The sequence below is a fragment of the Marmota marmota genome, unplaced genomic scaffold (genome assembly GCF_001458135.2).
Source record: "Marmota marmota marmota unplaced genomic scaffold, marMar, whole genome shotgun sequence".
Classification (NCBI taxonomy): domain Eukaryota; kingdom Metazoa; phylum Chordata; class Mammalia; order Rodentia; family Sciuridae; genus Marmota; species Marmota marmota.
Genome location: NW_025999931.1, coordinates 1,301,888 through 1,313,095, shown reverse-complemented (window position 1 = coordinate 1,313,095; position 11,208 = coordinate 1,301,888).

Genomic DNA, 11,208 nt, shown 5'->3' with positions numbered 1-11,208 from the left:
ATCTAATTCTGATTTTTGGGTTTGTGGAAATTAGTCTATGATACCATTAAGATATTTTATAAGATATCTTATGGTTTTCAAGACCTTATAAAAACAGTATAATGTCTGTCTGATCTCTTTAAAATCTTATGGGTAGGAAAGTAGATAAAATATTATGTGCTGATAATTTTGAGAGCTGAGTGGATATTTGTTATTGCTTTGGTCTGAATGTGTGGTATTAGGAGGTAAGGCTTTGGGAAGTGATTGGGTCCTGAGGATAGAGTTCTCACGAATGGGATTAGTGCCCTTATGAACGATCCCAGGGAGTGAGCAAGCCCCTTCCTCCCTGTGAGGATGTGGTGAGATGGTGCCATCTGTAAACCACAAAGTGAGTCCTCAGGGGACTTATTTTGGACTTGCAGCCTCCAGAACTTGAGAAATGGTGGTTGTTTGTAAGCTTCCCATTTCATAGTATTTTGTTTAGGTGCCCAAAGACCATTATAACATTCTCTCTATATATGTGCATTTTTCAAAATGAAAATAGAATAAGTATTTACAAATTGCATAAATTTGGGAACTTAAATCATTTGCCAGTTTTCAAATGTAGTGCCCACTTGTGCTGCAGGTGACTCCCTCGAGGGGAGCTTTTGAGGCATCTCCCTTTCTTGAATAAGTCCCCATTGTACAGAATGGGCCCTGTCCCAGAGAAACCAGAGCCGTGTGATGTGCTGAAATGAAATCCCATATCTGTGTTTCACTGATTTCATTCCTTATGGCATGTGCCCAGTATTTGTGGAAGAAGCCAAATTATCCACTCTTCACTGCCATTTTGGGGCAAGGTTTTTCCTCTAGAAAGTTCTACTGGACAAAGACATTGGCAATTTGTCACAGTCATTTCCTGACTCTCCCCATTGCCACAGGCAAAAGCACTAGGATTAGGTTTGGGCTCAAATGAAAAGAATTCTTTCAGGTCCCAACAAGCTACAAATCTTGACATGGAATTTTCCTTGGGGCCCTTCTACACACCAAGACCCACTAATTTATACCAGCTTCTCTTCATGTGTCTCTGAACAAAAGGGATATGGGTGGAATTTGGATCTCTAGGAGGAAGATTCTAAAGATGTTCTATTTGTTTCTGTCCCGTTAGACCACTCAGTAAATTTCACCCACTGGGAATGAGAAACTTGGGTTTTTATGAACAAATAGCACCTACCATGGGATAAGTTTATCTCTGTTGTCAGCTATGCAGAAATTCTTCCTCTTTCTGGTAACAAAACACATCTTGTCTTTGGGAAACCCATTGGATAGGGTTGGGATGTGGCTGGCCCCGCCTCAGGCCCTGATGCTATGCAGTGCCCAGAACACAAGAAGTAAATGAATGAATGAAATGTCAGCTACAGTGATGATTCATTAATGAGTATGTCTCTCAACAGTTCTCAAACTTGTTTTATTTTGCATCCATTTATACTTTAAATACTATTAAAGATTCCACGGGTCTGCCTTTCATGTCAGCAAGCCATCTTTTCTTCTGCATGGAAAAAGCCTGCCCAAGAATGAAACCAAAGCAAGGGAAAAGAGAGCCCAGAGAGCACCCAGACCACTTGATTGGAACCCCTGGAACAGGCCTGCAGTAAAACCTCCCTGGCACGGCTCAGTTGTATGAGACAATAATGTCCTTTGCTGTCAAAAAACAGACTCCAGTTGCAGCTATTAGTTTTTGTTTCTGATTGCTCGTTGGGCCACTCACTTCCTCTCAGAGCATTAACAGTGGCTCCAAATGGCAATGGAACGTAGAGCTGAGCAGGCTTTAAAGACTCTCCTCTGGGCTGCCTGATGTCAGAAATTTGTAAGAAAATATTTTTGAGATCTCATGGTCCAGGAAGGAAAGGCCTTGAGCTGTGGTGGGTGTGGACCTCACAGATATTATAAGAATGGGTGGACTCAGGGCAAGAGAGCTGCTGCGAAGCTACATCGCCATTAACAAGGCCTCACATTGAGTGATTAGGGCACAGAGATAGGTGCTTCTGAGCAAGCCTACCTCCATTCCCTGGAAGAGCCTGTTGGCCGGAATCCTTGATAAATCCTGATCATGTCTGTGACCCAGAGGAGTGTGTTCATGTTCTCACTGGAAAAGCCACACAGTGAGTCTGTTCAGAGAATCACAGAATGACATTAGCAGTCTCAGAAGTCTCCAAAATTTGTTACTTGGGAAGTTGTGAACAATAATCAATTTTAAACTTCCTCACCATCCAACAGACCCATGTGAATTATTGCAGTTGATGAGTCAGAAGTGAGAAAAAAGGAGGTAAATCTATCAGCAGAACTGGCCCCCAAAAAACCTCAAGTGAGAGTTTGAGGTGGATTTACAAACACAGAAGTGATGTGCATGTAATCGATAGTGGTTAAGATTGGATCTCAGAAAGTCTCTGGCTCTCCCCCTAAGTAATAAAGCTAATTTAGCTGGACTCATGCCATCCAAAGCAAAGACTACATTTCCCAGCCTCCCTTGCAACTGGACATGGTCATGTGACTAGACACCAAAGAACTTCAGCAAAATGCCATATCATTTCCTCCTTCCTGCCAACTGAAATTTGGATGTAATATTGAGACTGAAGGAGCCATTCAATACTCTGAATAGGCCCATTATGGGTGACCAGAAAGAAAGGGTGGCAGAGTCTGTGATGACTGTGGAGCCCTCATCAGCTGCCAACCTCTGGCCTTGTATGCAAGAGAAAAAAAAAGTCCTCTTAACCACTGTAATTATTGACACACATTAACATTTTGAGTTTTCCATAACATGCCATTGAACCTGACAAGATCTGATAAAACTCTGATGCAGCAGACCAATGCTCTGTGAGTGAGGATCACCAAATTCCTTTCACCCCTATGGGAGACCCTCCAGGACTCAGCCTCAGTTCTGGGATGGGCAGCATCCCATAATGTGTTCCAGCCTATGCTCAGAATTTGAGTTTCACAGTGTCTGGGGTAGGGTTGGAACATTCGAATTTTTTAAGTTGTCCATGGTTGGGACCTTTATTTATAGGTGGTGCTGAGAATCGAACCCAGTGCCTCACACATGCTAGGCAAGTGCTCTACCCCTGAGCCACAACCCCAGCCCCTAAATATGCACATTTCTAAAAAGTTCTATGAACTACATTTTGAGAACCCCTGTATTACACTATAAAGAGAAATCAACAGGGCTGAGGTTGTGGCTCAGCGGTAAAGTGCTTGCCTAGCATGTGCAAAGCCCTGGGTTCGATCCTCAGCACCACATAAAAATGAATAAATAAAATAAAGGTATTGTGTCCAACTACAACTAAAAAAAATAAATATTTGGGCTGGGGATGTGGCTCAAGCGGTAGCGCGCTCGCCTGGCATGCGTGCGGCCCGGGTTCGATTCTCAGCACCACATACAAACAAAGATGTGTTGGCCGATAACTTAAAAATAAATATTAAAAAAATTCTCTCTCTCTCCCTCTCTCACTCTCTTTAAAAAAAAAAGAAAGAAATCAACAGGAAGCTCCTTTTGCTATTGGTCTTCTCTTTGACCATGGGGAACATGTGAGCGGATATAAATAATGATCATGTACCAAGACACTCAGAAGTGGAATTGAAGGAGAAAATGTGAAGGGGAAAAGAGAATCCTGCAGGATGCATCTCACTTGGAAAGTAGTGAAGATGAGAGAGAAAATGTCCTTTCAAGGAGGCTCTGCAGAGCTGCCCAGGCAGACTGGAGAAGGCAAGGCAAGGCAAGGGGGTGTGAGGGGAGGGCGTGGTCAGGCTGTGCTATGCTACAGTGAAAGTGGGAGGAAAACCGTCAAATCACTTTTTAAAATGGCATGCTTCCATGAATGTCCTTCCTGTTGAGAACTGAATTATTATGAAAACTTGTTTTGGCAGAAGCAAACAAATCCTTGCACTACTCGTTAAATTGTAAGCATCAAACTTAATTGAATCCAGCCACCTCTGTGTATTATGGTTGGATCTAACATGCGGGTGGATAATCTTCATTTGATCACCCTACAAGTATGCTGGTAGGACAAGGAGTTATTGGAGGATTACTTCAATTTTAAAAAAAATATATATCAGAACAAAGAAGACCAATTTAAATAATTCTAAACTTTTTATGATCATCTTATCAGTTCAAGTAGTATAGCAATACTGCTAAATATTTTCTTTTACTTTAAAACATAGAATTCTTGCCAGGATTACATTTTGGTTGGTTTTCCTATCTTATGCTACCTCATGATGAAAAATATTTGGAAGGTTTATTCAAAAATGTTGGTCACAGTAAACCAATAATTTGAATTTTTTTTTCCTTTCTGATGGAAAGTCAGGTAGGACTTCTGTATTTATCTTATATCAAAAAGGATTCCCATTTTCAGGAATATTTTGGTCTAAGTATTCAGAAAGCCACTCTTTTTGTGAACCTTGACATGATTTATACAATTTTTAAAATATCATCTTAGGTGCATGGTCAACTTGGTGGAAAACCAAGGAGATTATTTGCAGGTCAGATGATAAATGCAGAAAAGCAAGTCAGAATTTGAGTTGTCATTTATCCCTGAGTATCTACTGGTCCCTTGTCACTTGTTAGTAGACCATGCACATAGGGACTGGAAACAAAGCCTGAAGAAAAACAGAGATGTTATAGGTTGAATCATGACCATCACATTTCATATGCTAAAAGCTTAGTCCCCCTTTCATCAGAATATGAACTTATTTGGAAATAGTGTGGTTGGTACAGATTAATTAAGATGAGGTCCTCATCCAATCTAACTGATGTCCTTATGAAAAGGGGGAAGTGTGGACACAGATGGGCGCACAAGGTGAACACCATGTGAAGATGAAGGCAGAGCTCAGGAAGGTGCTCCTACAAACCAAGGATCACCAAAGATCACCACGACCACTAGGAGCCAGGAGAAAAGCCTGAGACAGATTCTCCTACATTGCCCTCAGAACCAACCTCACCAACACCTTGACCTTGGATTTCCACCTCCAGAACTGGGCTGTTCAAGCCACTGAGTTTGTGGTACTTTGTTACAATAGCCCTAGGAACCAATGCAGGGAAGGAAATTGGAATGGGCCCTGGGCCAATGCCTGGACAAAGACCAGCAGTCTCAGGGATCATCTGGAGGAGAAAGCATCCACCAAAGAACTAGTGAAGAGGCACCCTCACTGTCACCAGCTCAATTCAAGGTACTTCTGAAACACTCTGAGAAGAACATTTGTTTTCAAATGACCCCCGTCAGGTGGACAGTTTCCAAGCATCTGGCAGAAGTGAATGCAAATTCTTCCAGATGGACATACTTTATTTTAAACCCAGACCTCAAAGAAAAGTCCCACAAGTAAATTCCCAAGAAACATCAGCCCCTGGTCAAAAATCATTAAACACACAAGGAACCAAGAATGAGTTGATGGAAATGCTGATGAGCTAAAACAACTGCAAGAGAACACAGATGAAATTTTTACGTACCAAAAAAAAAAAAAAGGGCATTTAATATGATTTCAGGAAAAAGTCTTTATAAATACAAAGAGGAACCTGGAACATTTGAATTTGAACAGTCATATTTGAAAGAGGAGCAAAATCACATCTATAAATGGAAAAGATAATTATCATCAAAATGATGGTTTAAACAGCAGGTGAGTTACAGCAGAATTGGTGAACTGAAAGAGAGGTTTAAAGAAAATAAGCAAGTTGAAGACGAACAAGAAAAATATGAAGAGCTGTGTGGGGCCATGTGACAAGGCCTAAAAGACACTAATTGAATTCTACATGGAAGAATTAGAAAGTGGCAGGGTGATATGTAAAGGGATAATGGCAGAGAATGTTCCTGATTTGCTGAAAGGCAACATTTCTCAGATTCAAGAAGACAAACAGATGTAATTAATTGGAAAAAAAAGACAACCCTACAACCCCACTAGTAAAATCAAATATCATGATTTCCAAAGATGCAAATGTAGGAAAGAAGAGAGAAAACTAACACTATTTGCAGAATACACAATTGTCTATTTTTAAAAACCTAAAAAGTCACAACAAAAAGAGATTACAATTAAGTAACCAGAGACTAAATCATAACACAGGCATCCACAGTTTTTCCATGTACCAGACATAAATAATTAGAAACTCATTCTTAGAAGTTTCTATGCAACATAGGAACAAACATGATAGAGGATCCAGAAATAATCCTAACAAGATAAAGATGTGATCCTTTTGTAGAAACTATAAAATTTCCCAAGAACATTTAAAAAGCTAGAAAAATTATTACAAATGCCATTCTCTTTGATAGAAAGTCTCAATATTGTAAATTTTGTCTTACCAAAATTAATTTATAAAGTTTGAAACAACTCCAAACATTTTCAACAGGATTTTCCTGTAACTTAACACACTCATTCTAGAATTCTTAAAATAACTGCACAAAAGTGGCCACTCAGATTTTGAAAACAAAGTTTTGCCCTATTAAATATTAAAATGTCATAAATGATTACAAAGGCACCATATTTAAAACCATGTATTTTTATTCCAATAGGTGTATAAATAGAAAATCATTCAAAGATAGAATAGGTATCAGAAATGAAAACCTATATGTTGAAATTTAATTCATAATAAAGTCAGCACTTCAAGTCATCAAAGCATTAACAAATGTTTAGGTACAGACTTTACATTTTGAAAAACTAGATTTGGTCCTTCACACCTTTAACACCAGTTAATTCTAATTAGATTAAACATACACATAAAAACTCAAATATAAAGCCCATCTGTAATGATTTGGCTGAATGTGGAACATTTTTGGTCAAACCCCAAAATTAAGTCATAAAGGGAAAAATTTAAATTTATATCAAAATTTGCTACTATTATTTCAATGAAATAATTCTATGTAACAATAAGACAAAGAGTTTTATAGAAAGAAGGGCATAATAGGCAATCAAGGGAAAGATTGGCTAATAAATACTAGAATAGATACTCAGGCTCAGTAAGAATCAGAGAAATTCAAATTTCAAAATTAAGGTGATCTCCAAAGGAATGTCAAAGTTTAAAAGTGATGAGTTGGTTAAGAAGATGGAACAGGTAGGTATCTCTAGTAAGTACATGCACTTTGGAAGAGCAATTGGTCTGTATTGGTATTTTAATGCTCACACCGTCCTTCCTGGCAAGTCCACCTCATGGTATCTGTCCTTGAGGACCTTGTGCATGTGCAGAGGCATGCATGAGGCCCTTGTTGCAGCATTGTTTATAATAGCACAGGCACCAAAGCAAGTCTGGAAGCACCCCAGATGTCCATCAGCAGAAAATCAATTGTGTTAATTATGGTATCTCCATTCCACAAAATACTTTTTAAAATAATGAGTCCAGTCTACATGCTCCAACATGGTAAGATCTCTAAATTACATTAAGTAAGGCAAGGGAGAGAAAGAGCAATTTGAAGACCGCACATTATTTATGTAAAGATATCTTCTAATATAGTAATGCATTTTTAAGATAGGAAAAGATGTGATCCTTTTGTAGAAAGGAAGTTAAAAGTGATAAAGATATCCCCTAATACAGTAATACATTTTTAAGATAGGAAAGCAAGTGCATAGAAAAGGTCTAGGCAAATACATACCATTTCCCTTTGAGAATGTACTAAGACAGTGTGTGGAGGTGTACTGGCAAAGTAGGTCAAATGGTTTATTATCTGTAATTTTTTCATTTGTATAAGGAGAACATATAAATGAATGTGAAATCTGTCCTCTTTATTGCATGAGAATGCTAAAGAGCTAAATTACAGTTTTATTTTTGTCTGCAACAAAGCAGTTTGCCATGGAGTCTTCCCATCATGCACTTCCTAGGTCCTGAACAAAGTTCAGTTTAACAAGATTCTATGTGCAAATATCATTTCTCATCTATTTTTGCTGTGCAAAGCAAAGCATATATTCTCTTTGGGAAGTGGTGAAGAAGGCAGCCAATCTAGACTTAATACAAGGTTGTGGTCCCATTTACAGGTGTAATATTATTCTATCTCTGTGTCCACCTTCCATTCTCCACCTATGAGACCAGGCTTGAGTAGCAGGCAGAATTCAGCAGGTGATCAACTTTGGGACCTCAGACAAATTACCTAAGGATCAGATTTGATATTTCTGAAAATCAGGATAGCACATATTTCACAGTGTTGCTGTGCAAAATAAGACATTAAAAGTGAAATTGCTTAACATAGTGTCTGATCAACATTAGTTTTCTTACTATAGTTTTTGGGATCCCTTACAAAGTCAAGCATGCTATTTAACAGTTTTGTGAATTCAAGCAAGAAATGGAACCTTTAAGTCTGTTTTCTCCTCTGTGAAATGGGAATAATAGAACACGCTCCACGGGTGCGCTGTATTAGTTGTCCTATCAATCATTGTGACCCTTCCTTCTCCCCGCTCCTCCTTTCCCAGTGCCTCTGCACTTCCCAGCTTGCTCGGCAGGTGGCGCAGGTGAATCGCACAGTGAGCCTCCGCTCAGAGTCACATCCCCAGGAGATCGCGGGCGGTGCTACTTTCATTCAGCACAAACCTGTATTTCTTCTGGAAGTTTAGACTATAAGGGCAGTGATTCTGGCAGAAGGAGGCCATGGCAGAGTCACAAAACAGAAGTTTCCGGCTTAAAGCCAAAGACTCCTGCCCCACAGTGAGACAGTCTAGCAATGCAGCCAGCACCTGCTGATTTCTTGTAGGAACGCTCTTCAGCACCCAAGTTCTTGTCCAGTTAACATTCTTTCAAGAAAGACCGTGTAAATTAATTACCCGTGTTTAGTAAAGATTTTTCAGTTTTTGAAATCCAGGAGATTTGTTGGCTTTCCTTTATTTATTTATTTATCTAATTATCTATCTATCTCTTGTCTAGGTGAAGCATTATTGATATTCTAGATTGGACACAAAACTGGAATATGATATTCCCAGGCAGCCCTTTCCAACCCAGTCCTCAATTATATAGCTTTGATCTAGCACCAGTCCTTCCAGGATTCAACAAACATCACCCCACATGCTTCGGGAGGCTGGGTTAGTAATGGACCAACATAACAGCAGCATCTGAGCAGTTGCTACAGTGTGCCAGGCCAGAGCTTCCAGCAGTAATATTCCAAAATACAATTAATTTCCATTTTTTCCAGCACAGCCAAATTGCTGGAGGCTGCAAGTTCTATTTAAAGAGCACTTATCAACCGAATGCCCCTCCATATCTTAAAATGTACAGATATTACAACTTGCTTGCATTCGATACTCTAATCACTGTAATATGCTAACAGTAATGTGAAGAAGAAATGAAAGCAGAGTCATTATAGTAACTATGTATTTCGACATGTAAATGCTCAGATACAACTATGCAGGAAGATGTCAGGAAGTGGTCTGATGTTAGTACTTGTTCCCAGCATCACCCTAAATGTGATAGACACAAACACAGACTAAGTGTTGGAAGCATATCCCTCAGACCTTGAGGGGCATTATGTATGTGAGTAACTCAAGAAAATTCCAACTGGCTGTAAGTATAATCATTCTTTACTTTGCATACGATTATTATAGGTTAAAGCCTTAAAATGTCATTTTGTTTATATGCAAAATAGGTTCTAGGCTCCCCATCCTTGTGTCAATAACTCCTCTTCCACAGACACACACACACCCCTAGGAGGCAGTGTTGCTGCTGTGGAGAACTGCTGGTGGAGGGCCAGGGAGGGCTGCAGAGGGAGGGAAGGACCTTCAGCTGCCTTCTAGAATTTTTAAAGTATCAGGTTCTCCAGGTGTTTACCTAAAACTTCTCCCACTGCAAAATCCAAGACCTTGGCACACCTGGCATCCGGCTTGAGAACAGAGTAGAGACCTATTCCTCTGTGGCTCTGCCTTAAGTTCCTGGGTGAGGCTGCAGTTATCTCAGCCCTGGGATGGGCCGACACTGCCACATAGCAAATCAGCCTGGGAAACGCAGGCACAAAGGGACACCTGGTCTATGCCCTGAGCCACTCTCCTCCACAACCCATCTGTACAGGCTACCAAGGAAAGGCCTGGAAGCAAGGCCCACACAGATCTCCATGCCACAGAGCTGGCTTAGTTCTGCACCAGCAGGATTATTTGGTAATTAAGGGTATCCCTGGGCTGCTGACTAGTTAACCAAGTATCCTGGTTACTTGGCAGTTAATTCACAATGCTCTTCATCCTTGTAAGACAGCAATGGTTAGGTTAGTTGCCAAGATTCCTTTTTCTTTCCTCTATTTTCATATTTTGGGGTTATCATATTTTTATGTTAACAGACATGCGGTTATCAAACCAAGGAGTCTAGTTTCCTGATTTAGTTCCATAGTCCATTCTACAGAACAGAGGTTTTGTTTACGTTTAAGAACACTGGAAGGGGCTATTCTTTGTTTTTTTGTTTGTTTGTTTGTTTGTTTATAATGGGGATTAATCCAGGGGCACTTTACCTGTTTTTATTTTGAGACAGAGTCTCAATAAGTTGCTGAGGGCCTTGCTAAATTGTTTGAGGATGGCCTTGAATTTGTAATCCTCCTCCCTCAGTCTCCTGGGCTGCTGGGATTACAGGCATGTGCCATTAGGCCTGGATAGATGGGGCTACTCTTGAGGCTGAGGCAGGAGGATTATTCCAAGCCAGTTTGAGCAACAGAGCACAACCCTGTATCCAAGAAAGAAAAGACAGCTAGGAGATTTCAGGCTCCTCTCTCTGTAGCTCTCACTACGAAGGATGAAGGTGCAGGCCCCACAGGGTGGGCTTTATGTGGGTTCTCATCTCAGGAAATCTGGAAACTTTGCCGCTGTTTGGTTCAGTCGTCATTTCTTTTTCTATGAATTATTTTGTGTGCTGTTGGTTGGAAGTCTTCCTAGAAGCAGATGCACAGATTCTAACAGAAGGCCTGTGAGAGACATGGGGAAGGAGTCAGACAGAGCTGCCAGTCCAGGCAGGCATAACCCTGAATAGGTGTTAGCATAATGATGGAGCTGAGTGAATATGGACCAGATTTACAAAACATGAGTACACTAGGAAGACTCCTCTGTCTGAGATCCCACTCTGCTTCTCAATACTTTGAAGCAGCATGGTACAAACAAGTAGTCCTAAAACATCTCTGACCAAATCAGAGGTAGTTGAGATTCAGGTAAATGTTTAGGAAAAAAAAATGATTAAAATTTAGCATAATTCTACACTTTTATTGTATTGCAGTGTTTTGGCAGTTTAAAGAAAAAAACTGGAAATCATTGTTGATGCATTAA